Raw genomic sequence first — 22,469 nt, 5'->3', positions numbered from 1 at the left:
TGAGCAGATGGCAGATACTGTCTGGGGATTTAACTTTGAAATAAAAACAGCCAATTGTCTCCTCTTACCGGGGTCCAGATTAGCTCAAACTGAAAAGTGTTCTTAGAGAATGAAGTACAGTGGCAAGTAAAGACTATTTTTTCAACTATACATCTTTGTGAAATTGTTTAATTTCAGCAAAATACAGAAGTACGTGAGCTGTTGGATTGGTGTGATTGCAAATGCCCCTTGTAATGTAACTCGAATTTTCGGTTTCTTATGTTATCCAAACAGGTTCATTGTTCCCATTTGGTGATGTTGCAATATTAAAAATTTATAAATTTGGATGTGTTCAATATCTTTGTACAGAAAAACAACAACACTCTGGCTGTTTTGAACAATTGGAGTACAATGTATATATCTTGGGAAAAAAATATGACTAGTTAAAAACCTTAGAAGCCTCTATGAGATCCCTTCCATACAGATACTTTAATGATCTCTTTATCTTAAAGAATTCCCTGTTGCTCGATGTGCATTTGCAAGAAATGAATGGATAAAAAAAGTCTCTGTTATTATGATGCACAAAATAAAAACAGAGCAAGATGGCATTTTGTTTTCACTACCAAATTTTGATTGACAGATAAAATATAAGTGAGACAAAAACAGTACAATTATATTTATGAAGGAAGATTAGTATTAGCACCAACTTGATGTCTGGAACAATAATTGACACAGGGCAGCTGTTCACTGAAGGGCTTCCCACGTGGCTCAGGGGTACAGAATCCCTCCACTAGGGCAGGAGATGCTGAAGACCCCGAGTCAGAGTCTGTGAGTTAGACTCCGGCATCGCTGCCTGGGAAATCCCATGGATGGAGGAACCTGGCTGGTTACAGTCCACAGTGCTGCAAAGACTCAGACATGGCTGAGCAACTGAGCATGCACACAAGCTGTTCCTTGATCGTTTGTTGGATGGATGATGATTCAAGTATACGAATTCCCAGTGGGGATGGAAAGGGAAAGCCAAATACACTGCAATCAGGGTTGTAGAGATTGTTTATTTGACTAAAATTAAGCAGAGTATGAACCCGTATAAAGAAGTTTCAAAATATTTAAAAACAAAATAAGAATAACAGTGAGCTCAATAAAAACTTGAGGCTCTTATGATATCCAAAATAAAGTTTCACAGCTAAAGAGAAGTTTTGAATAGCTAGACTATCATAACACTCTTGCTACATATCTAGTGTTTGGACCAAAAATAGAATATATTTTAAAATTACAGAAAAACCTGAACACTTCCTATTTCAGAGTGGAGCCGAGGAAAAGAGAAAATGTAACAAAATCTATAAATGAAGAGATTATTAAGTATAATTATTGAGAGTGATTACTACATTTCAGTAAAGTGTAGATAGCAAATAATTTCCAGAAAGCCTATTGGAAAAAAATGAATAGCAGAATCATAAGAGAATATCTAAAAGGAAATTGTGATTATGGAAATCAATAAAAGACATAAGTTTCTAATGAGTAGTGTCTCTCCTTTGGGAGAATTAATCTTTCCAAAAAGAACCAGTGGAAGATCAGTAGCAGGAAACTGATAAAAGATCAGGGGAAAGACCCATCACATCTTCAATATGTAATCATAAAGCTTACAGCTGTAAGGTGTAAGCCCCCAATTCATCCATTTCTAAATCTTGCTTTTCATAGGAAGAGCAGCTTTGTTCCCATTTGATGGATGAGATCACTAAAGTCTAGACTTCTGAGTGAAAAAAAATAGTGCAGCTTTTTAAGGTAGCATTTTCGACTTCTAATTTTGATGTAGGAGCTAGATAGTTTCCAGGCTAGACATTTACAGCTAGCCTCCTGTTTGCATTTCCTGAGACAAGAGGTAGTGGGCTCCAGTTGAGGCATTTACAATCAGCCTCCAGCGTGCCCTCTGAAATGGAAGTAAGAGCAGAAACGAGGTAAACAGTGAGTGTTTGTCTCTTGTAAACACCTTAAGGTAGTGGTCACGGCAAGGACAAAGAGGGGCAAAATCCTATTTGAGTAAAAGATTAAGATATCTCCCTCCCAATCCCTTTTGGAACAAGGGAGACACTACATATGTGCAGAAAGCCTCCTTTTGAGTCCAAAGTCAAGGGATAATGCCAGGCCACAATGAGTCTTGCTCTTCCCAGAAACCTTCACTTCGAGATCCATCTTGGTTGAGAGGTGCATGCACATCCCACTGGAGGGTCCCAGTGTAGGTCAGGGATGAGGAAATAAACCAGAAAATTGGCCTGAAGGAAGACAAAGTCCCGGAAGAACTGCCTTATATAAATGACTTAATGGGCTCTTTAGGGGACTCCTCCTCACTAGGCTGGGTGCCTACACCCTTTCTCTCCAGGTGTTCATCTCTGTCTTGCTTCTACCTCAACTAAACAAACCATTTCTTTATGTGATCTCCCACTTGTTGTGCTATGTCTCTAATAATAAACTTTGTACCTGCATTTACAGTTTCTGCCTCTGTGATAAATGCATTTTTCACTGGGGGCAAAGATGCGGGGAAAAAACAGTTTTTAGCCTCTAGCGCTTGCTGGTCTGGTGGCTTGGATTCATAGTTTTCATCCAGGTTACCCAGGTTCAATTCCTGGGCAGGGAATCAAGATCTCGCTTCATGCCACTGCTCACTGCTGCCTCACCAAGGTCAATTTGAATTTTATTTCAAAAATTTATTGTCAAAATGTGATTGTCAAAAGCCATTAACAATGTCAGGAGACTGCTTTATTGTTTTGTCAGCTCTCCCAATCATATTTAATGTAATGTTAGTTAAGCATCATAAGAAGTACCTAGTGGTTACATGTCAGCCTATGGGGGAGGGAATGCTCTGCACCATCACACCATCTTGCTGTAACTCCTCTGTGCTGTTTCAGAAGTCTCCTGACATCTTCAAACCCCGTCCCTCGCTCCACCTCTTCACTGTGTCTGGTCTTGGGGGGAGTTGGTGCCAGCCTCCCGCAGTGGATACTCCACGTGCCAGACATCCCCTCCCTGCCTATTTGCAAGGAAGTTGGAACAGTATTGCTGCCTTACTCTTCACAGCTCCCAGGGTCTCTCCTGTTTCATAGCCAAAGCCTCTGGCCTCTTCTTATTCTCTTACTCCCCCACAGTTTATCAAAAAATTATCTTTATCTGAAGTTATCCAGGGTCATTTTAGGATGCTTGCAACCAAGGATACTGAGAGTCACAATATTTATTCAGAAAAGACAACGGTCATCTTCTCAAAGTAATTTTAATCCTTCAGAGCTTGGACAGTCTTTAGTGATACTTTAACCAACCCACACATTTTGTGATTGAAGAAGTCAACGTTTAAGAGTATTGTGGGGTGAACTGTGTCTGCTCAAAATTCACGTTGCAACTGTAACTTCTAGTACCTCAGAATGTGACTCTATTTGCAGAGAGGGCCTTTAAAGAAGTACTTAAGTTAAAACGGGGTCATTAGGCCAGACCTAGTCCAATATGCACACGCATGTATGCTAAGTCGCTTCAGTTGTGTTCCACTGTTTGCAACCCTGTGGCCTCTTGCCTGCCAGGTTCTCCATGGGATTCTCCAGGCAAGAATACTGGAGTAGGTCGCCATGCCCTCCTCTAGGAGATCTTCCTGACCTAGGGATCGAAGCCACGTCTCTTATGTCTCCTGCATTGGCAGGCAGGTTCTTTACCATTAGCCCCACCAGGAAAATGGCAACCCGCTCCACTATTCTTGCCTAGAAAATCCCATGGCAGAGGAGCCTAGCAGGCTGCCGTCCATGGGGTTGCAAGAGCTGAACATGACTTAGTGACTAAACCACTAAACCACCACCACCTGGGAAGCCCAATCCGATACAACTGGTACGACTGGTATCCTAATAAAGAGAGGAGATGAGGACACAGAAGCACCAGTCCTGTGCATCCACAGAAAGACGAATATGTGAACAGACGAGAGAAGGTATCCGCTATAGACTGAATGCTTGTGTCCCCTCAAAATTCATGTGAAGAAATCTAACCTCCAATGTGATGCAAAGGCCTTTGGGAGGTGCTAGGTCGTGACAGCTCTGCTCTTATCAACGAAATCAGTGCCCTTATTAAAGAGACCCCAGAGAACTCCTCTGTCCCTTCCTCCATTGAGGACACAGTCGGAAGCTAGCCCTCCATGAACCAGGAAGCAGCCTCTCAGTAGATACTGAATCTGCCTGTAACTTGATCTCGGACATCGGAGCCTCCGGAGCTCTGAGAAATAAATATTTGTTGTTTAAGCCACTCAGCCTACAGTATTTTTTAAAATAACAGTCTGAACTGACTAAGGGGCCAAGGAGAGAAACTTTAGAGGAAACCAGACCTGATAACATCTTGATCTTGACCTTCTAATCTCCAGACTGAGAAAATAAACTTCTGTTGTTTAAGCTACCCAGTCTTTGGTTATTTAGTTACAGCCACCCTGGCAAACTAATGCAAAGCATGATACTGGTTGTCCAGCAGGATGCTGTTAACCACGCTAAAAGTTGGACCCACATCTGAATCGAAAACATCCCAGTCCAGTTGCTCAGGCTGATCCACCCAGGCATTGGTAAACTTGGGTCGTACATACTAAGATTACATAACACTGTTTCTAGCACGATTTGGTCAATAATATGACAAGCACGGCACTTAAAACTTAGGGTTACACTTAACAATCTGTAAAAAGACTCTTCAAGTTGAGACCGAATATAGGAATACAGCAAATCAATATATTAACATTCACACACAAAGTGACTATATTTTCAGGTTCCCAGTTCACGTGATTTCTAAAAATATATTAAATTTGGATGAAAGTTTATTTTTCAAGACCCACATCCTAGAGTATGATTCAGTGGGTCTTAAGGAAAGACCACACTCATCTGTGATTTTAGAAATAAATCACATTCTAATCTTTCACCAAACAGCTTTACAGCCTCTGCCAAAGTCCATAATCAATTATTTTCTTAACTCATTTTGTAACTTAAATGCTCTTAATTGTTACCAAAGGAATAATGCTAAATAAAAATACATAAAAAAGAAAGGAAATGCAGCCCATCCTTAATTCAGTGGAAAATGAGGGTGAGTAAAGCTTCTCTGGGGGAATGAATTGATTCAATTAACTGTCTTAGTTAAATTAATCCCATTAGAGAACCAAACACTATGTAATGCGCTAGAAAAATGTATCTTTCTAAATGGCCCTGTGGTCTCCCAGCAATTAATATAATATTGGTTGGTAAACACTTGTCCCCCAAAGCTTTTTATCCATTATAGTTCAAAGGAGGCTTAATCAGAATATTCTTATTTTCTGTCCTGTCCTTGAAAGAAACTCAATATCTGGGATATTATTGTAAGATGAATCACCCTCAGAAATTTATAGAAAGAAATTTCCCTCATAGCTATCCTCACATTGAGTAAATACCTTTCCTGGGAAATAATTTTTATTATGTAGTCCATCAACAGGACATGTATATTTGTATGAAGGAATGCCATACTCTGAAAATGTCAACAGGAAATCTGAATTGATGAAGATTTGAATATAGTGCCCTCAAAAACCAGGATGGGTGACATATTCTAATGCAAATATGTAGTCTTCTTAGAAAATAAAATTTAAAACTAACATTTAAAATAGCATCAGAAATATAAAATTCTTAGGGATAAATCTGACAAAGATCTGTAAATTGAAAACTTCAAAGTATTGCTTACAGAAGTTAAAGAAAACTGAAATAAATTGAGAGATGTTCTTCATTCACAGGATATGAGACAATATTAAGGTATCAGTTCTTCCCAAATTGATCAATAGAGCCAGTGCAATCCCAACTGAAATGCCATTGGGATTTCATACACGTTCTTGTAGAAGTTGAAGAACTGATTTTAAAATTTCAAACAGAAATGCAAAAGACCTAGAATAACTAAAAGAAACAAAGTTGGAGGACTAACATTATCTGACTTTGAGACAAATTATAAATATGTACGTGTGTATGTTAGTCTCTCAGTCTCGTCTGACTCTTTGCAACCTACGAACCGTGCCCCACCAGGCTCCTTTGTCCATGGAATTCTCCAGGTAAGAATACTGGAGTGGGTGGCCATTCCGTTCTCCAGGGGATCTTCATGACCTAGGGATCTAACCCGGGTCTCCTGCATTGCAGACAATTATTTTACCATCTGAGCCACCAGGGAAGCCCAAATATGTATGTATAAAGCTATAAACACATTGCACAGTGTATCACTGGCATCAGGGTAGACAAATACACAAAAGGAAAAGCATGGAATCCAGAAGAGCCCCACAGATATGCGGGCACTGATTCCTGTCAAAGTTTAAAGGCAAGTCAATGTAGAAAGGCTATAGTTTTCAATAAATGATGATAGATTAGCTCTCACTATGTAAAAAGGGAAGTTTATCTATATCTTGCACCACATAAAAAAAATAACTTAAAATGGACAATAAACCTAAGTAAAGCTTAAACTTATAAAACTCCTAGGAGAAAAATTTCGTGACTTTGCTTAGACAGCATTTCCTATAATGCTAAAAGCAGAATGCAAAAAGAAAATAAATGAATAAACTATACTTCATCAAAATAGGAAACTTCTACTATTTAGAAAATACTATTAAAAGGAAAGCCACAGACTGGGAGAAAAATATTTGCAAAGCCTATGTCTGAAAAAGGGCTTGTATCCAGAATATATTCAGAACTTTCAAACCTCAATAATAAGAAAGGAAAACTCAGTTTGAAAAAGGGACCAAAGAATTGAACAGACATTTCACAAAGAAGATACATAGATAATAAGCAAGGATTTGAAAAGATACCCAATGTCATTTGACAGAGAAATGCAAAAATAATGTGCAATGAAGTATCACTACACACCTGTAAAAATGACTAAAATTAAGACTGATCACTGAAAGTCCATAACTTTTCTATTTTCAAACCACTTTTTTCATTAAGTATTAATTTGAAAGCTATTTCTAGATCAAATTGAGGTCTCTTCACGTTTTTTAACTGCTGCTATCCTCTCAGTTTTGAAAGTAAAAATAAAATTTTCTATAATATCTCACCTAAATTGTATCATTTGATGCTCTTCAATGGAATAATTCAGAATGAGTCAAGTTTATTCCAGCTTTCTAACACCTTTCTTTCCATACCCTGTTCTTTACCCTATAGAAGCCTCATGACTTGTTTCTCCTCTTATATGACCAGCCCAGGACTTCCACTGGTCTTGGGTGCCTCAGCCTACAACAGCTTAAAGCAGGATTTCCGTTCCCAGCCAAGAGCTTGAGGGAGGGCCGCGGGCGTGAGAGCGCCAAATCCTAGCCACTAGACCACCAGGGGCAGTGGCCAGTGACAAGGCCTTGGCCCGTCAGCTGGGTAGAAATGAATTTCCACATAGAGACAAAAAGCAATGAAACAAGTAGAGCATTTATTAGGAAGAAAAGAGTCAAGTGCATGTGAGTATTCACATAGGTGGGCTCAGAGAGAGTTGAGCCCTCGCGGTAGTTTCAATCACTTTTATGGGGCATTTCTTCCAAGTTTCCTTTGGCCGATCACCTTGCTCTGCCTGGTTCTGAGTCTGTGTTTGGTTTATCTCAGGGTCCTCTCACATATGCTCATCTCTTAGGCAAGATGGATTCCAGGGAAGAAGCCTATGAGTAGGTTGACATCACTCACTCCCTTTGGACCTCCAAGGAGCCTTTCTGTGCATATATAGTTGAGAATGTTTCCTTGACTTGAGAATGAGGAATATGTGGCTTTTATCTCTTACCTGGAGAGCTTGGCTTCTCCTCTCTCACCTCATCTTAGAGTTATCTGTCCACAGAAGACAATCGCTGGCTCTTCAGACGGGGGCCCATCTCTATCATGCCTTACCTCTAGGCTCAGTTTGATATACACAACAGCTGGCCATAGCCCCTTCCTTTAGCATTTAGTCACTGTGGCTAGGGTTGCCATTTCCCGTCTACCTCTTGTTTTTTCTACACCCACCTCCCCTACCTACCTAGCCCTAATCTCAAACCAATCCAATATCTTGGGTGCTTGAGTTCTGCTGGAGAAAACACACCACCATGTCAGCAATTGCCCAGGTTCCCACTCACAGTTGGGCTGCAGTCCTCTCGAGCTAACCATTAATGCATGCTTATGAGTAGTCTCTGCCACCACTCACAATGGCAAATCACAACCACTGGGAAACGATCCAGTTGTCCTTTGCCTTCCCCACCGCCCCTGCATCCCACTTCCTCTATGTGAAAGGGATACCAGCAAAGTTGGGGTGGACTTTAATTCAGTATCAAACACTTCAATGAGCAATGTCTGAAAATTTCCTGGGCTTTGATCCCTGGAAGTTTGCCCCAGGAACTGTGCCAAGGCAATGAGAAATATGCAAAAAAGAACAAGGAGAAAGGTATGATGCTAGGTGAGAGGACATTACAAAGGGAGGGGAAATTACAAAGGTGAAAACTTCGATTAAAGCCTTGAAATGAAACTAGGAGGAAAGAGGGAAACGGGCTTTTCCAGTGAGAGAAACAGTAATGCAAATGCGTGGCAGTACAAGCTCATCTGGGGAGTTCTTGAGAGCAAAGAGCCCAAGAGAATACAGCACAGTGGGAAGACATAAGACTGCACTGGAAGCAGGTGCTGAATTTGGAAGCCTTTTTTATGCCACATAAAGACATTTTTACTTCATCCTAGAGTAAGGAAGGTTGTTACCTAATCAGAGAAGGAAATCAGGATCACTAAGATGTTAATAACAAAGGAGATTAACTTTTCCTTTCTGCTGTTTAATAGAAGGTCCACATAGCTGAAAAAAAACCCTCACATTTGAGGAGCTTCTGGAAGGGAAAAATATACTGCCTTCATTATCTACCCAAAAAACGACGAGCTGAGAAGTGAAGACTGATTCTTTGGAGAGAAAAATTTCATTATTTCTGTGTTTGGAATAACGATTATTTTCTTCTCTATTACCTAAAATTTTAAGCAGTTAAACTGTTAACCTCAACTACAAGTGGAAAATATTCTGACAAATCAACACCCTTACTAACATTCCCTGAGCCTTTTTGCTTATTATTAGTGGCTTAACTCCAGTCCCACGGAACCAGACCAAAAGGATATCAAAAGCATTTTCTGTCAGTAAAGGACAAAAGGAGAGTATTATTTAAAAATTTCAGTGTAGTCAGAGGAACCTGTAAAAGGGGTTTTATGGGCAAAATATATTGGAATTTTTGAGCTAAAGAAAGTAGGATAAAATCCCAAAACAAGGCAAAGAAATTAAGATACTGTGCAATTTGGGGCCCCAAGAGAAATGTAGAGAGTTTGGGAAAGATTACTATGAGCTTAAGAAGCATTTTCAGGTACAGTTGTACCTTGGAATCTCAAAACTGTAACATTGTTTGTAGCAAAACACAGGAGAAATAGTACTTGCTATGGATCCCTATGGCTCTGTGACTTTCAGCAAGTTTTAACCTCTCAAATCCTTAATTTTCTAACCATAAGAGTACTTGCCTTATAAATTGTCATTAAGCATTAGAAACAATTAATGCATGTAAAAGACTTAACTCAGTGTCTGGGATGTATTAAATGCTCATCACAAGTTAGCTATTATTGTAGAAGGCAATAATTAGTGGGGAAAAAATCTTGAAACTGCTTTTTACTGAACTGAAACAGAGTAGGTTTTTGAGTTAGTCATGTCTGTAATGATTAAAAGCTAAATGCTTCCACTTTTGTTCATCAACATCTATATCTTTTTTCCAACACTATTTTTTTCCCTAGAAATTCAATAGCAGTATGCAAATTCATTTTTCCCAAAGGCTTTGTGTGCACATGTGCTTAGGGAAACAATATATTTATATATTTCGTTGTTTTCAATTGAATACTTACACATTTATCTTTTATATAAATGGCAATGCTCTCAAACAATAGGATTTTTCATGAAAAGAGAAAGGATTTAAGATATTTAAATGAGCTTAAACTCCACCTGGTTGAGGTCATAAATCCTTCTCTGTTTTACTTTGAGAATCAGCTTCAATGATATACCTAAACATATTTAACTTTATTTTTAAAAGCCATGCCTAATGAATATAAGAGACACAGTGATTAGTTATTTCTTTGGAGAAGAAGATTAGAATTGAAAGTTATCTACACAGGTTATAAAAACAATTTTGTATCATCATTGCTATTGCTACTGTGCTTAACCACTCAATCGTGTCAAACTCTTTGTGACCCCATGGGATTTTTCAGGCAAGAAGTACTGGAGTGGGTTGCCATTTCTTTCTCCAGGGAATTTTTCCAGTCCAGGGATCAAACCCACATCTCCTGTGTCTTCTGCATTGGCAGGTGAATTCTTTACCCACTAAGCCATCTGGGAAGTGGGGAGAGGTGAAATCAGAGATAAACCTTCTTTTTTTGAGAAAGAATGAAGCCTCTTCCAAAGTGCCAGGAAGGCCATAGGCATATTAAGAGATCCTGACCCCAGTTACTTCTAGAATTAAATTTCTGTTCTTTTCTGTATTATTATTAAAATGAAAATTATAAAATTTTCTAAATGTCAATAAAATAATTAATAGCTATAGCTATAAGTGGCAAAGAGATATAAGTTATGGAAAATGGAGGCAAAACATATGCTTTTGTGATACTGACTAGCTAGAAAGGGGAGGATTCCATGTTATATTAATTACCCATGACTTTTAAAAAAATGGATTCATCTTTTGTGACAATGATGAAAGTGGTGGTGGTTTTCTTTCCCTAAAAGATATGTGTGTTTATTGCTGATGTCTTTGTAAACAGAGCTGAGTTGTGTTCCATCTTTATGTAATTCGCCAGGAGCAGGTTTTGTTGTCCTTAAACACCGTGCCAAAGCTGACGTCAGCATCCTTGTTCTTGCAGGGCTCCAGCTGGGTGAACTGTGGGGCATGTGCCCTGACTTCATGTTCAGAGTCAGGGTCAAAGCAAACGGAGTGCTGACAATGATTCAATTGTGAGCTGGCTTTGGAAATGCCATGATGATTCTCTATCAAGCTCAGTGCCCATTGCACCAGCATCCACCCCTCTCCTTCCAGTGAGGGACTGTATCAAATTTTATAATGCAATCCAGATGGGTGAGGAAGAGAGGGAAAGTAGGAAATGTAAGTCAGAACAGTCATTATTCTATTTTATCCAAAAGTGGTGAATCTTATTTTTTCTGCTTCTGTAATTCCTGCCATCTACTCTAGAATATTTTTTTTAGGTTTTTTTTTTTTTGTGTGATGTGGATCATTTTTAAAGTCTTTGTTGAATTTATTACAATACTGATTCTATGTTTTGGTTTTTTGGGCATAAGGCATATGAGATCTTAGCTCCCTGACCAGGGATTGAAGCTGTACCCCCTTCACTGGAAGGAGAAGTCTTAACCACTGGACCACAAGAGAAGTCTTCACTCTAACATCTTAGAACAGATTTAAATGCCATGGTACACACAAGCTGATGGGGAGACGTAGTGTTCAAAGCACTGGTTCTAAGAATAGAAACCAGGAGTTCTCTAACCCATTAAGAGTCAGACTACCTTGTATCTTTTTGGCACACCTTCACATTTGCCAAATCTGGCTCCTTGGTTGAGGAGAACTTATCTGTCTCTGTGAAATATCAAAGCAAGCAAAATATAAAGCTGGTATTCTTTGTAGCTTTAAGAGATAAACTGTCAGAAAAGACATAAAAAACTTTGGAATGGGCAAAACAGATTACTAAGTGCTCCGTTAGGGTTCTCTCTTTCTTACATTGTCTTCAAACTTTTACAACTCTGATAAAAATCCCCAAAACATTCTTATCCATAGAAATATAGATGTGTGTGGTGAAACAATTAGTTTTTGCAAGTGGATATTGGCACTTTCATATCTACTTGTATATTTATGTCCTAAGGACTCTCCTTATGTCCTAAGGACTCTCTAAGTTGTAGCATCTTCTTGGTTTCCTCATCCATGAATGAGTTAAATAAAATTCTTAATACATGTTTGTTTTATATTTGTATGACAAATGTGGCTTTCCCATTTTTTTAAAATTATCTTTTATTTTTTAAAAAAATTTAAGAAAAATTTGTTATCCTTTATTAAAGGGCTTCTCAGGTGGCGCTAGTGGTAAGAAACCCACCTGCAAATGCAGGAGATCTAAGAGACGCGGGTTCAATCCCTGGATGGGGAAGATCCCCTGGAGAAGAGCATGGCAACCGGTATTCTTACCTGGAGAATCCCATGGTCGGAGGAGCCTGGCAAGCTACAGTCCCGAGAGTCGAAACGTGTTGGACACGATTGAAATGACTTATCATGTAGGCACATAGCCTTTATCAAGAACCTAAAACAATCAATAGAACTTTTATTCTTTCTTTGAAACCTATAAGTAAAGGAACTCTCCATAGAATGAGAAGCATTCTGATTCGCTTAATAGATTCTCATCAAATTTTTCTGTCTTTGGTGTTCAAAGATAGTCCTAAAGATAATGAGATGATGTGTTAATATGCTTTGGAAGCTGCCAATCTGGGATCATTGGTCCTTGTAGAGTCCAGGTTAAGATGGAAGAGGCTGTGAGGAACTCTGGCCAGCAGTGCTGGTGAGGCATTCAAGTCAATGTGCTTCTTAAAGGGATGAGTGCGTGCATGCTAAGTCACTTCAATTGTGTTCAACTCTTTGCAACCCTATGACTGTACCTGCCATGTTCCTCTGTCCATGGGATTCTCTAGGCAAGAATACTGGAGTGGGTTGGCATGTCCTCCTCCAGGGGATCTTCCTGACCCAGGGATTGAACCCAAGTCTCTTATGTCTCCTGCATTGGCAGGCAGGTTCTTTACCACTAGCGCCACCTGGGAAGCCCACTCTCAAAAGGATGGAAGTCTCTTAAATTTAATGAAGAGTAAACAGCCAACAGTAAATAGCTCAGATAATTGTTCAACTGGTTTAACTGGTTTGTAGCAAGAATGTTTTTCTCTCCTTCCCTGATATTACTTTGCTCTAAATGGCTCTCTGGGCTTCCCAGGTGGTGCTAGAGGCAAAGAACCTGGTTGCCAATACAGAAGACATAAGAGATGTGGGTTCAGTGCCTGGATCGGGAAGATCCCCTGGAGAAGGGCATGATAACCCACTCCAGTATTCTCAACTGGAGAATCCTGTGGACAGAGGAGCCTGGTGGGCTACAGTCCACAGGGTTGTAAAGAGTTGGACACGACTGAAGTGACAGCATGAATGCAAATAGCTCCCTGCCTTATTATGTTGTCTCCTGCTTGACTCTGAAAACGATTTGAGGAATTGTTAAATTTATAAATATTGATGAACCGTAAAGCCAATGGAGGAATAATAAATGTTACTTTTTGGAAAGCTATTATTTACAGACATTTTACATTTATTACCAGAGTTATTCCTCAGAACAATTCCAGCTGGAAAGTATTATTAACTATATCCCATATATGAGAAAATCAGAGCCCCCAAAGGCAAAATAATTAGTGGAGCTGGGGTTTGAACCAATTTTGGTTTAACTCTGAAGTCAGTGGGTTAAGTCGTTATGCAATATGGAGCCTGTGTCACTGGGTTCTAAGAGTGCTGTCTCACTCTGAGTCCTGGTTCAGCCACTTTAGTTCTCCCCAAGATGACAGGCATTTAGGAGATGGATAAGAAGAGTGAAATGCAAAAAAAAGCCACAAAAGCAAATAGCCACAGAGGGAAGAGAAGAGAGAATTCCAGAAAGGATGGAAGGATCAACTCTTGTGAAAGTGGAGCAATAGGAGGAGATCAATCCCAAGTTCCTCCAGGGAATTTTAGCAGAGTGGAAGCAAAAAACCAGATGAGAATCTGTTGAAGGCAGGTGGAATGAGGGGATATAGAGGAAAGAAATTAAAGACACAGGAGAAAGAAATGCTGGTGGAAGTTCCTAAGAGAACTTAGACAAGTGAAAAACACCCTCTAAAAGAGAGACAGATGCAGGAGCCTTGGACGTCAGAACGGGAAACACCTGGCCAGCTTTAATTTCCCTGTGAATTAGGAAAGAAGAGCGCTGCTGGAGAAAGGGTAGCAGAGACAGTGGAAAACAAGGGCAGTTTGTCGATGGGTTTGGCTCGCTACCGTGACTACCTGTCTATCCATCTATCTATCTGCCACACTGTGGGATCTTAGTTTCCTGGCCAGTGATCCAACCTGGGCTGTTGGCAGTGAACGTGCAGAGTCCTTAGCACTGGACCACCAGTGGAACTTCCCACCATTGTGTTTTATTATGACCATATAAATATTTGGTCAGAGAGGGCTTCAGGCCAGGTATTGACTGGGCATCTGAAACAGTAATTGTCTGCATGGTGGTGTGGTTTCTCCATTATGACTCAGGATCCTAAAATATTGGATTGTATTAAGATTAGAATTTTGTAGGTACCGTGGGTAAGGTGTAAAGAAGGACTAGGTATGGAAGGGAAATGGTGATGCTAGCCAAAGCAACTAAAGAGAATAAGGAGGAGGAGGAGGGATGTGGTCTCACAGTCTGCAAAGCAACTGAGCCTGGCCAGGGAAGGGGGGTGTCCTGAGCTGGTCAAGCAAGAAAAAACGAAGTCCTGAGGGCTTCTGTGGGCGGAAGAACAAGGATGATGATGAAACATCTTAGCTCAGATCTCACCTAAAGAGCAAGGTGAGCGTGCAGAAGACTGTCTGGACAAAACACTGAAAAACTGCCTCTAGCTCAACCTTGAAGATGTTAGAGTGAAGAAATTATTAACTACTAATTTTTCATCCCAATAGCAGACATTTTAAACAGGCTTATCTTCCAGCTGTTTCTGAAATAGCATTAGTATTTAGAATACTTAAAAAGAGTGGTCTGTAGACATTTCTGATTATTTCTTTTTGTATTTTATATCATAAATATCATTTTAGTTTGTCTATACTCTGTTGTTTTAGTTGATAAGTTGTGTCCGACTCTTTTGTGACTCTCTGGACAGTAAGCCAACAGGCTCATCACAGGCACGAGTACTGGAGTAGATTGCCCTTTCCTTCTTCAGGGGATCGTCCCAACCCAGGGATCGAACCCGTGTCTCCTGCCTTGGCAGGCAGATTCTTTACCACTGAGTCCCAGGGAAGCCTGAAAAGATAACCTAGCCATAGGCTATTAGACCTGTCAGAGGGAACAACATAGAACCAACATTTGTTAGCAGTCTATCAAAGGCCCACCCTTGTGCTTTAAATATCTATCTTATTTTAACCTTTAGCAACACTGTTAGAAAGATAGTATCCCATTTGCTATTTAAGAATCCGAGTCTCAGGAAGATTAAGACTTTTACTTCTAGGTACACTTTTAGGCAAGGACTTTCCAGGTAGCACAGTGGTGAGAATCTGCCTGCCAATGCAGGAGACACAGGTTCAATCTCTGGGTGAGGAAGATCCCTTGTAGTAGGAAATGGCAACCCACTCCAGTATTCTCGCCTGGAGAATCTCATGGACAGAGGAGCCTGGTGGGCTACCGCCCAGGGGACTGCCAAGAGTTGTAAACCACTGAGAGACTGATCACCCACTCACTTACTCTGCTGAGAGATGATAATAAATTATCTACCCCCCCCATGCAAAAACAGTGTTGATAGAAAGCATGTTTAAATAATTCCTGTAAACCATGACATTTTTACAGAATCTTCCTGAAAGTAGGAAAGGGGAATGAGAAACCACCATGTGAAGCCAATGAATGTTTACATTTGTCATTATAAACTGTAATCATAATTTATTTCATTTCTGGTCTTGATCAAAGGTAATAAAAGACTATTCATCCTTTTAATCATGCAGAGACAAACAACCCATTTCCAGTTACATCCCTGTTTCTCATGTTAATAGATGGTTGGAAATAAGGGAGAGCAAGCAATTTTGAGAAGAAAATGAGATTAACTTTTCTGTTGTTACACTTCTGTGTGTCTGATACATTTTAGCCTAGAGTTATTTAAGAAATCTCAAAAACTTAAAATTTTGAAAGAAATTTGTCAATAATAAGGGAAGGACTTTATTTTCTTTGCAGTCCTTTAAGGCCTTAGTATTAGCTGCTTTTTCTGTGTCAATAGACATATGGATCCTATAAACAAAACAAAATCTTGAACTTAAGAGTTGTTGAAATCAGCTAAGAAAATAAGACATCTAATTGTTCTGTCTTGAACCAGCTTAAATTCTTTCATCTTTGAGGAAATACTAAGTTAAAGCATCTGCTTGGAAAGCTCATAAGGTAATTTGGGGGGAGAAAAGGCTGGAGGGATCAGAGGAAGTGTTAATGACATACCCTCTGAGATGGAGTTGGCAGCTGTGCAAGTCTATTGTAAGTCATAAGGCTAATGTATGTACACAACTCTATTAAGCTCTTCTCTCTGAGTCAGGCTCAGCATTTTCCCTTCCATTTTTCTATCTGGAAATACTATTAGTCAGCTAATGCACCTTGCTGCAAGGGGCAAGAAAGACTTCAGGGATTTGGGATGTGATGATGCCTTGGGTCATTACACAGACGAATTTTCTGTGTACTTTGCCTCAAGTAAAATGGCCTAACCCCCAAAGGTTATCTTTTGCTAAATATTATATTCAAACTTTTATTTCCAACTCAATATTTAAAATTATGATAATATCATTTTAATCATCTGCTTCTCTATTCAGGCTACCCTGGTTTCTCGGACCAGAAAGAATCCACCTACAATGTGGGAGACCTGGGTTCGATTTCTGGGCTGGGAAGATCCCCTGGGAAGGGAACAGCAACCCACTCCAGTATTCTGGCCTGGAGAATTCCATGGACAAAGGAGCCTGGTGGGCTACAGTCCATGGGGTCACAAAGAGCCAGACAAAAGGAAAAGGAATAAAAATGAAACAAATGCAGGAACTCACATCAGAGTCAAAGGAAGTCAGGAGGAATTTAAGAACCTTCTAAATAGTCATGTTTAATTACTTTAGAAATATTTTGATTTACTAATATTCTGAAGTAAAACATTTTTTTTTAATGGTACACCCTTTTTCTTAAACATTTTCTTTTCTAATTAGCCTCCAGTGTATGTTTTTGGTAACCACCTGAGCTAAACCTTGCTGGATGTCAGAACTATATTAAGAAAAAGGGAGCTGGGAGGGCGATTCAAGAGAGAGGGGACATACGTACATCTATGGCCGATTCATATTGATATATGGCAGAAACCAACACAATATTGTAAGGTAATTATCCTCAAATTAAAAATAAATAAATGTAAAAAAAATTATTTTCATTATATTCTGCTTTCCTGATTCTTATCCTCCCACTGCCTTACATGCAAGTGTTATATAAACTTCACTATCTCAATATCACTCTTCAATTGATATATTCGAACACTAACATGGTAATCATTGTGTTTTTTTTTTTTCTGGGAAAACCTATGTGTTCTGGAAAATTATGTTTTAAAACAAGACTTCTCAAAGTTTATTTTTTAGCCTTTGCTCTGTATGGTTGCCTTATAGCTAGCCTCCTAGCAGTCAGCTTTCTGCGGTTGGTCCTGATGCAAAATGTCAAGTTGTTTGCTGGAAGGAGGGTTGGGGAGCGGGGAATTCTAGAAATAAGTTTAAAGCCCTAGGATGTTCTCATTTTCTCTCATGTCATCTGTATTTCTTGAGACTTCCAGGTATAGACCCTAGGAAAGAAGATCCAGACCATCCTGAAGAAATTCTTGGTTTCTTTAATTCCCATCTTTCAGCCACCCTGAGCTCAGAAATTAATCCATTTTGTGCAGCCAGACTGTGCAAACTGATGCATAAATCACGAGATATAGTTTTATTAGAAGTGGTAAAGAGTTCCCTCACATTTTGAAATGCTAGCAAACAAGTCCTTCAGAGTTCAGAACATCACAAATTGTTGTTAAGATATATGTACTAGTGAAAGGTTGGAGTGATTTTTTAGCAGGCAAATATAATTTTGCATGTCTCCATTTTATCACTATATCTTTGATGTTTCAAAATTCTTTGCTCCCTTTCCAAAAAATTCCTGGCATTTAGTAACATATTGATACCAAGCTACTTTCTACATAAAAGTATATTAGAGGCAGAACTGAAAGACATTTTACAAGCCAAGACGCAGCCCAGACCCTGGAGCCTTCTGTTCCTCTTATAACCACTGACAGCATCGCTCAACCTGAAGCTGCTTGGAGTCAGCAGGGCTCCTCTGTTTTAAATGTTTGATGTTATCAGCTGTAACAGGGAAATCAAAACCAGCCGTGAGTCCTCAGGTTTTGGAACAGTAGAGCGGGAGGAACCATGTGTAGACTATTCTATGAAAATGTGCATACCTCTAATTGCTATAAATCCAGATTCGTGCACCAGCAAATGTTTATCTCTAAAATTGTTTAAAATCCTTTCCCATCACTCTCTTCATGAAAGCAGAGACTGGCCTGCTTACTGCAGCTGCTGCCTCCTTTTGAAAATATTTCTGAGATGAAAGTTAACAAAAAACAGTGCAACAGCCCTCTTCTCTGGGAGAAGCTAGCCCAGATGCCTGAAGGGAAAACACTTAAACTCCTATGGAAATCAGTCTTTGTTCAGAGAGGGAGGCCAAAAAGCAGGCGCTTTTACCAGGAGGAGTAAGTCAAGCCTTCGGCAAACCAAGTAAGAAAGTTACAGGAGAAGGTGAGGGTGGGATGTTTTGAGAGAACAGCATTGAAACATGTATATTATCAAGGGTGAAACAGATCGCCAGCCCAGGTTGGATGCATGAGACAAGCGCTCAGGGCTGGTGCACTGGGAAGACCCAGAGGGATGGGATGGAGAGGGAGGTGGGAGGGGGGATCGGGATGGGGAACACATGTAAACCCATGGCTGATTCACGGCAATGTATGGCAAAAACCACTACAATATTGTAAAGTAATTAGCCTCCAACTAATAAAAAATAAATGAAAAAAAAAAAAGAAAGTTACAGGAGAAGTTCAATAACTCATTAGGACAAAACTTGGGCAGAACTACAGAAAGCACAGGGCTTTCCAGGTGGCGCTAGTGGTACAGAACCCGCCTGCCGATGCAGGAGAGGTAAGACATGCAAGCCTGATCCGTGGGTCAGGAAGATCCCCTGCAGGAGGACAAGGCCGCCCCACTCCAGTATTCTGGCCTGGAGAATCCATGGAGAGAGGAGCCAGGCGGGCTGTAGTATGACTGAAGCCACTTAGCATTCACATGCAGAAGACACATCATTTTCTCTGGAGGCAGGGCTTTGGAGGAAGTGAATTGGCAGTTCCAATGACAACTTTGAGAGGAACACCGACCTGGGCTATATAAGTAGGTTTTGATTCAGAGAAATCTCTTGTAAACTGGACCCCCAAACCCACTTTTTTGTTGTTGTTGTTGAGAATGATTAGGAAAAGTGCCATTTTCTATCCATTTTTGTTCTGTTCTTTGAAATGATACTGGACTTCTGCTGATCCCTTAGTCCAAAAATGTGGCTATCAGGAATGAAAGGCTGTAATAGTCACCCCATATTACTTTTAATTTTGTATTAATGTCAAAGGAGATGAAAGGGAAAAATTTGCACTCATGCTGAAATTGCAAATGGAAATGTATGAGTGACCCCTTGGGTCTTTCTGTTTGACACTAAAAGCTGTGTTTTCTCTGCAATGACCCATATGCTGCTAACCATAATTGGAATTAATTTAGTAAAGCATTTTGCTCTGAGTAAAATAGATATTTTCAACTTTTAAGTGTGTTTAACAGAAAAGGAGGAAAGAATCTAAATTCAGAAATAAGTCCAATGGTCACGTTTCGATGTACTCCATTCCAAATACAGTTTTCTTCCTTTGCATCACACATTCTGTAATGTAAATAAGTCAAATGGGATTGGTGGAGAAAGTGATGATGTCAATATAACTTGAAAGCCCGTAAAGTTCCTATATTATTTCCCCTCAGCATCCTAATGTTTTCTGCTATAACAACATCAAAATAAGGTCCATATAGTCAAGGCTATGGTCTTTCCAGCAGTCATGCACAGATGTGAGAGCTGGAATAAAGAAGGCAGAGCACCGAAGAACTGATGCCTTCAAACTGTGGTGCTGGAGAAGACTCCTGAGAGTCCCTCAGACAGCAAGGAGAGCCAACTAATCAATCCTAGAGGAAATCAACCCTGAATATTCATTGGAAGGACTGATGCTGAAGCTGAAGCTCCAAGACTTCTGTCACACGATGTGAAGAGTTAACTCATTGGAAAAGACCCTGATGCTGGGAAAGATTGAAGGTAGGAGGAGAAGGGGATGACAGAGGATGAGATGGTTGGATGGCTAATTGACTAATGGACATGAGTTTGAGCAAACTCTGGGAGATAGTGAGTGATAGGGAAGCCTGGTATGCGTCAGTCCATGGGGTCTCAAAGAACCGTACATAACTGAGCAACTGAACAATGACAATAGTGTCATATATTTGCAAAGGCACTTACAATCTTCAGACTGCGTCTGTGTGAGGAGTCTTTCAAAGGTCAAAAGTAGATACTACCTTCCTGATGTAATATAATCAGTAAATCTTAATTTTTAATTTGGGTGATATATTTGTTAAAATAAACATAATTGAGAAGTTGCAGCTAGTTGAGAGATGGTACAATATGGCTTAAGAATACAGATTCTGTATCAACACTTCCTGGATCAAATATCAGCTCTGCCATAACTTGGACAGCTCATTTAACTTCTTTGTTCCTTAGTTTTCTCATTTGTAAAATGGAAGTATAATGTTTACCTCCTAGTGCTACTGTAAGGATTAAATGTGTTAAAATACTTTATACTTAATAATGTGTGTTAGTTGCTCAGTCGTGTCTGACTCTGTATGCCCCATGGACTGTAGGCTACCAGGCACCTCTATCCATGGAATGCTCCAGATAAGAATACTGGAGTGGGCAGCCCTTCCCTTCTCCAGGGGATCTTCTCAACCCGGGAACCAAACCTAGGTCTCCTGCATTGCTGGTAGATTCTTTACCATCTAAGCCACGAGGGAACTTAATAATACTTAGTATTATTTTGATTTAAAATATAACTAACTGATCAAATTGTCATACAATATTTGTTTTACACGAGGGTAGGCATTTCTTGAAAGTAGTATCTGTCATATATCTTTTATATTCTCAGTATTAAAATAGGTAAGTTCCAATTAATACTGGTTAAACTGGATTTAATTATTTGATTACTCTTTGTTTTTCTTTGACCAGAAAATTTGTTTGTGGATTAGGTTCTTCCAAAGATAGTCACTTTTCTTCCTGTGTAATCTATGCTATTAAAAAATATTTTAAATTTTAATTCATTTTAGAATTCTCTATCTTATCATTGAAACAAAGAAGAACAACAAGTAGGTATCAAATGGTGAATTAGCAGAGGGAAAAAAGCTGAAAGATCTGAAGGCTAACAGCAGTAAGATTTTTGGATACAAAAGTTTTAAGACCAAAGAAACAACAGTCTCAACTTTTATAGGTAGCTAATATGTCATAGTCAACAAATGCTTTTTAGTCAAACACTGCTGGATGCTGAGGAATCAGGAAAAATGGGCCCCTTTACCGAAAAGCTTAGGATACTATAAAAGGGATGAGACACCTATATGATACTTGAAAAATAACACAGGATCATAAATTTGAATATGAATATATAATAGATAGCTCACCAGATTGGGTTCTGATCTTCAGTCTCTCCAAGCAGCCTCATCTATAAAAAGAGGTAGTTAGCTTAAACTTCCTTCAAACTGTGAAAATCTAGAATTTAATGTCTGTTAATGGATCCTTCAATTTGTACGCTTTGAAATTCAACAGGATTCTCAATTGACAGGCATTGTCTCATATTTCTCGTCAAGTTATCTTTTCTACTAGTCAAATAATAAAAGACTATAATGGGTTTGTCAACAAGTAGATTAGTAACATTTAAAGTAATGGTAGTAGCAAATAGATGTTGTTACAAAGCTTTACAGAGGGAATTGGCAATATATTCTAGATAACACATCTTAGTTTACTTCTCTGTAGATCAGTAAAACATTATTTCTCCCTGTTAGTCATGGAATGCAACCATATTTCCATTCCATATTAAGGAGAGAATTATGAATTAATCCTTTCATATTAATAATATTTAAGTAGATCACTTCTGTTTAACTTCATTATCTCCAAATATGTTTCTAAACTGGTTTATGGTTTCTGTTTTTATCTTTTATAGAGACTGGTATCTCTAACAGGTTCAACATTTCACCCCTCCTGCTGATAATTGCACAATTCTGTAAATGTATTTTAAAAAGCATTGATCTGTACACTTGAAAACAGGTTAATTTTATGGTATACAAATTACAGTAAGTTTGTTTAAAAAAGAGTAAAGCTAAAGTATACCTAAGAACCATAAAATTCATCTCTAGGTACATGCCAGAGGTGCTTACAGTTTTCACAAGGGCCAAAGTCCTGTAATCAGCAGTCTTGGAAAACCTTCTGTGGACTGCTCTGGGTGCCCCATTGTTTCAGTAATGTCCAGTTCTTTTCGACTCCGTGGACTGTAGCCCACCAGGTTCCTCTGTCCTTGGGATTCTCCAGGCAGAAATA

Source organism: Odocoileus virginianus, chromosome 4 (genome assembly GCF_023699985.2).
Source record: "Odocoileus virginianus isolate 20LAN1187 ecotype Illinois chromosome 4, Ovbor_1.2, whole genome shotgun sequence".
Taxonomy (NCBI): domain Eukaryota; kingdom Metazoa; phylum Chordata; class Mammalia; order Artiodactyla; family Cervidae; genus Odocoileus; species Odocoileus virginianus.
This window is presented reverse-complemented; position numbering follows the sequence as displayed.